General features: G+C 43.3%; 1 non-coding gene across 1 annotated transcript; it reads left to right on the top strand.

The window, feature by feature from the left end:
• Positions 1-2,894: 2,894 nt before the first annotated feature.
• Positions 2,895-3,109, top strand: LOC143437413 (small nucleolar RNA U3). The gene has a single exon (XR_013106903.1). It is a non-coding gene; the product is annotated as a small nucleolar RNA U3 (small nucleolar RNA).
• The last annotated feature ends 3,047 nt before the right edge of the window (positions 3,110-6,156 follow it).

Raw genomic sequence — 6,156 nt, 5'->3', positions numbered from 1 at the left:
ACAAGTGACACAGTATCTCCGACAAGGCCACACTTGTTAATTTTTCCCACACAGTTCTACTCACTAGGAACCAAGAATTGAAATGTGAGCCTATGGTGGCCATTCTGATTCAAACTACCACACACAAAAAGCCAAAACCAAAATTTAAATACACCCACTTTAGTAAAGGACGTAAATATATTTGCAATTAATTGATCTGTGCACATGCACATAGAAAGATAATTGGGGTCTCAAAATACGTGGTGGTTTGCCAGAGTGGTGCATGCCTTTAATTGCAGTACTCAGAGGAAGAGGCTTGTAGATTTCTGTGAGTTCAAGGTCAACTTGGTCTACATAGCAAGTCCCAAGACAGTCATGGCTCCTTATTGAGACCTGTCTGAAAAACAAACAAAAAATACAATGTGGTCATTATTATCTGAAGAGGTCAAGGAAGGCTTACAGAGACGTAGCATCTTAAATAGTATTGTTTTATTGACTTGCTTAATTATCATTGCAGAATGAATGTACATTTATTTTTAAAATTTTTACATTTATTTATTGTGTGTGTATGTTGTTACACAGAGGACAACTTGTGGGAATTGGTTCTTACCTTCCACCATGTGTGTTGTGTTTTATAAAAAAGAAAGAGAAGCCAGGGATATGGTTGGTAGAGGTGCAGTGTGTTGCTGAGGCATCCCTTCCCTCTGAGATATAAGCCACACAATGGGTATAGTATGGAATAGAGTTTAATATTAGGGCATGGGGAGGGGAAGTTGGTGGGGGAGAGAGGAGAGAGGAGAGAGGGAGAGGGAGAGGAAGAAAGAGAGAGGGGGGAGGGGATGGGGAGAGAAGGGACAGAGGGAAGAGGGTAAGAGAGTAAGAGAGACAGAGGAGGGGCAAGCAACCCCTTTTATAGGGAGTCTGGCATTCCTGGCTGTTGCCAAGTAACTGGGGTGGAGCCTAGAAGAAATGCTAGCAAAGTGTTTTCTGGGAATCAAACTCAGGTTTTCAGTATTGGTAGAAAGTGCCACCCATAGGCCCCGATTTATTAAGGAAAATGGAGAAAAATTCCCAAGAGTGGGAAGGGCTACAAGGGAGGAATGCAGCCCTTTAATTATCTCTTAAGAGGATCTATGTGTGCATATGTATGCACATGTATGTGTGTAAGTATCCATGGAAGTCAGAAAGGGATATCGGATCCTTTATAGTTTAGATAAAGGCATTTGTGACCTGCCTGTTCTAGGTGCTAGGATCCAGCCCTCTGATAGAAAGCAAATACTTTACCTGCTGAACCAGCTCTTCCGATCTTTATTTTGGGAGATGGTTCTCTTTTTACCCAGTTGATATGGAACTTAGCATGTAGCCTAGTCTGGCCTCACACTTGTGGTTAATCCTGTTTTCAGCCTCCTTAGTGTCAGGATTATAGCATGACCCAACATGTCTAGCAAGTTAAATCTTAGAACATGTTAGAGAAATGTTCAGACTCATGTGCTGTTGGAGCATCTACTCAAAGACCAAGGTATAGCATGCGTAGTGAAGGGGCAGAGATGTCTCAGAAGGTGGAAAGTAAGTGGGGTATGATGGTACAGCCTTTAATCCAACAGTTGGGAGCCAGAGGTAGAGGGATCTCTGTGAGTTCAAGCCCAGCCTGCTCTACAAAGGGAGGTTTAGTCCTGCCAGAGTGAGACCCTATCCCAAAAGCAAAGAAAACAAAAGGGGGAATGAAGAATGGAGAAGTCTTAAATATTGAAGGGCCATGACTAGAGAGACCATAGTTTGTACGGGAGCCATCTTCAGGTGTAAAATATATGGGAAGAAGCAAAGGTATGGTGGATATTTTCTCCACATACTGTCAACACGTGCACGCAAACCAGAGGAAGGTATTGCCATCTCTTTTCATAGGAGTTTGAGTGGTTCTTGATATGAATGTGCTCATGTTAATAACACACATTCATTCAGGACTGATTTCACTCAGAGCTTTCCTCACTCCCCATAAATCAGACACTGCTCTTTGTACCAGAGAGAAAAGAGACCCAACTATTTTTTCCATCTCTTGTTAAACAGATGTCAGGCAATGAAACATCTATAAGAAAAGGAAATAACGCTTCTCCTACTGGTAAAATGCTAAAATGGGATGAGAGATTAAAATAGTGATCATCAAGTACATACCCAGTAATTGAGCCAGTAATTAACAATGTGGCCAGTTCGCTTTGTCTATTTTCACTTTTCTCTAAACACAAATTTGTTTTTTGATCATTTTAGACTGGATTTCACGTAGGTGTGGCTGGCTTCAAAATCTTAAAACCGGCTTCAAATTCCTGACCCCTTCCTTGCCTTCATCTCCCAAGTGCTAGGATTACAGCAGTGAGCCACCATGCCCTTTACCCACAGAATTTATTAAATAGTGCACGTAGTCCTTGAATTGCCATTTTCCCGATGCTGTTTTTCATTTCTCACGCAAGGCCTCGGGCTTGAGCCAGATCCAAACCGGCACGCGCCTGGGAACTCGAGTGCGGCTCTGCGGCACTTCCCGCTTCGGGCAGCGTGGGGGCTGAGGGCAGGCGCTGATGCAGGGAGGAAGTGCATTCCGGGGAATGGGGGCGGGTGGCGTGTGGCCGTCAGTGACGACACGTGACCCATCGCAGGCGGAGGTGGGACGAGGCAGGAGAGCACTGTGAGCCCATTGGCTGCTCGGCGACCGTATGCTAATCACGGTGGCAGTGCAGGGAAACTGTATTGACTCCAAATGTCCGGTGGACTGGGTATGGAGAGGCCAGAGCGCGTGTCCCCGCGTGGCAGACGTGTTGTGCGATGGGGGCGCCGACAGGGATCGCGTGGGGCGTCTTGGCGGAAGTCGCCATGTGTAAGATGTGAGGGCGCTTGGTGCAGTTGGGCGATGGCGGGAGTCTGTGGGTAAGACTATGCTTTCAGGGATCATTCCTATAGTTTGTTAGTATAGAAGTTTCTCTGACTGTGTAGAGCACTTGAAACCATGTTGACAATACATACCATCCCCTCTTGAGCATGAAGCCAGTTCTAGGTGTTGCTTCACTGCAACAGCCTCCAGCCATTGATGATCGTTCTTCTCTCCTTTGGCAGAGTGAGAGGGAGGGAGTGCAGTCTGAGTGGATCTCTGGTGAAAAAGATAGTTGGTGTATGTTCTTTAGTCTTATTTGGAAAGGTGTCTCTATGTGGTAAAGGCTGACCATCTGTCTGTGATTGTGACCTGTCAAATGGGCAGTTCTTTTCTTGTAAATTTGGACACATCCAAACTGGCTGTACCAAAGTGAAGTGCTGCTGTAGGCCTTGGAAACTGACCTTAGCGTATCCATTATTGCATAGCTTATCGACTATAAGTGAAGTTAATCATTGCTGCTTCGGTGAGTCAGTCAGGGCGTCTTGCCCACAAAAGCACAGTACAGCCCAGTTGTTTTCTCTGAATCCTTCACTGGGCAGAGGTTGGTAGAGGAAAGCTGTGAGCTTTCCTTGAGGTGTGGAAGGAGGGAAGGCATGAGGAGTGATGTTGCATTTAGCTACCAAAACAAGCAAACAACCCAAAACATTTGTTTAGTTTGACAGAGGTGTTTCTGTGCCACTGGTGAATTAGAGATCAATAGATGGGACAGATCTATTGATACAGATCAGACCAGTGCGCCCTTCTGGGTTTGAGTGTGTTCCCATGTAGGAGACAAAACCAGTTCTGGAAGTGTCTGAGCTTCTTCCATGTATAACTTCAATTTTAAGCATAATGATGATCTTGTGGTAGCTGTTAAATAGCACCTGTGACATCTGCACCAGGCTCTCCTATAACATAAAGCTGAGAAGACAAACGATGGTGGTCATGCCAGGGAAGTAGGGATAAATGCCTAACAGAAGCAGCTTCATCCCAGTGCTGATGCTGGACATACCGACAGCAGTAACAAAGATGTACATACAGCACATTCTTTTCAAAGACTAAATCTAAAACACAAAGTAAACGCTGACGCTCAAGGTCAGCACAGTTTGGAGCTAGCCAGGAATTGCAGAGAAATGCATTTTCACAGAAATCGTTTTTTTTGTATACTATATCACTTTGACAACTATGTGTTATTTGTGGAGATAAGTTTGTTCTTTCTTTCTTTCTTTCTTTCTTTCTTTCTTTCTTCCTTCCTTCCTTCCTTTCTTTTTCTTGATACAGATTTTGTTTATCCTCAGCTGCCCTGGAAACCTATCTGTAGTCCAGGTTGTCCTGGATCCCACAGACATCCACTTGCCTTTGCCTCCTAGGTGATAGGATTAACGGCATGTGCCACCACTGCCTGGCTGTGGTGATAAATTTTTAAAAGTCAGCTGTAAAAAGCAACAGAAATCCTAGAAATAGAAAAATGTAATTTAAAATCATTCCAATAATGCTGGAGGAGGAAGGAGGGAAATTGGCAAGCTGGACAGAAAGCAATTAAAAGGCTGTGTATAGCAAGGGCAATAATCTGCAGAGTGAAGAAAGAGTCTGGAAGAAAAAGGCTTTTGTTAGTTATATTATCTTTGAGAAGATTAATCCTTAAAGAACTCCAAAAGTACCCAAATGTCCCAGTCATTGAATAACCAAATGAATTGAAAACAAAAACAGATCTCAAAAGACAAAATATGGGTACTGGGGTGCTGGCTCAGCAGTAAAGAGTGCTTATTGCTTACTACTCTTTTGGAGAACTCTGGATCAGTTTCCAGCACCAACATGGCAGGGAGGTCTGAATGAAGCTGTCTTCTGACCTACCAGGCACACACATGGCACACATTCATACATGCAGGAAAAATACACATACACATACAAGTTTTTAAAAATGAAATTCATATGGCCAATAAATATGTGAAAAAGTGCTGGAGAGATGTCTCAGTGCTTAAAAGTATTTGCCAACATGTCTGAAGACCTGAGCTTATAGCACATGGGTCCCACAGGGTGGGAGGAGAATTCACTTTTACAAGTTGTCTTCTGATTCCCACGTGTGTACCATGCATAACACATGAGCAATGTGTTATGCTTAGTCATCAGGAGAAATTAAAATTATATCAAGATTCCATCTCCGGGAGTGAGTGGGTGAGTGATTGGGTGCGTGGGGGAGCACCCTCATAGAAGCATGGGGAGGAGGGATGGGATAATGAGTTTGGGGGGGTTGAGAAAGAGAATAACATTTAAAATGTAAATAAAGAAAATATTCAAAAAAAAGAGCACTGACTGCTCTTCCATAGGTCCTGAGTTCAATTCCCAGCAACCATATGGTGGCTTACAACCATCTGTGATGGGATCCAATACCCTCTTCTGGTGTGTCTGAAGACAGCAAATGTGTACTTATACATAAACTAAATAAATCTTTTTTTTAAAAAAAAGAATATTTTAATTTTTAAATTCCTGATTATTATATATTTCTGTTCATAGGAATGTTGCCTGTAGCTGAAGCTTGCCTCTGTATTTAATTGAAAATTGCTTTGAGCACCCAATCCTTTCTCTGCTGCTCAGTGCTGCAAAAAATGTTGTTTGGAGCCTTTGGCAGGTGTTTATTGTGAATCATAGATTTTGAATATTGGAGCAAAGCTCTACCATCAACTCTATCCAACTATCTTCCCTTGAAAAAAAATATCTTGGCCTGCTATTCCATCTTACTAGAAATTGAACATGTCGTGCCAGGGAAATGTTAGTGATCCCCAAAAAGACACACACAGGAGCTGATCTGATGCAACTCCCAGCAGTGTCTTTATCCTATTTGAGCTAGCTTGTCCCCATCCCCAATGCACCAGCATCAGCCAAGACTGTTTTGGTGGTGGTGTCTATTGTGGAAAGACTTTATTCTAAGCTCAAGTGTGGAGTTGTAACAATAGCTAAGGTGGGAGGAGTAAGGAGAGAAAGAGAATAAGTAAGAGGAGGAGCTGGGGGAGGGATGAGAGAGAGGGGACAGGAAAATTGATGTGTGTATGTCTCTAGCAGTCAAAGGTAGTTGGTATATCTAGATTGAGTATTGGATATCTGGATTGGTGATTGTATGGACATCTTGTTTTGATCATTACCAAACTTATAAAGCCGTTGGATAACCTAAGCATTAGAGTCTCATTTGTACTGAGCCCATGTGGATGGTGGAATGGTCTGGGTTCAGCCAAGCATTGTGAAGACAGCGAGGGAGGTTGGCAGAGCCATCTCCCATGCTGGCG

This window comes from Arvicanthis niloticus, chromosome Y (assembly GCF_011762505.2).
Source record: "Arvicanthis niloticus isolate mArvNil1 chromosome Y, mArvNil1.pat.X, whole genome shotgun sequence".
Classification (NCBI taxonomy): Eukaryota; Metazoa; Chordata; class Mammalia; order Rodentia; family Muridae; genus Arvicanthis; species Arvicanthis niloticus.
This window is presented reverse-complemented; position numbering and strand designations above follow the sequence as displayed.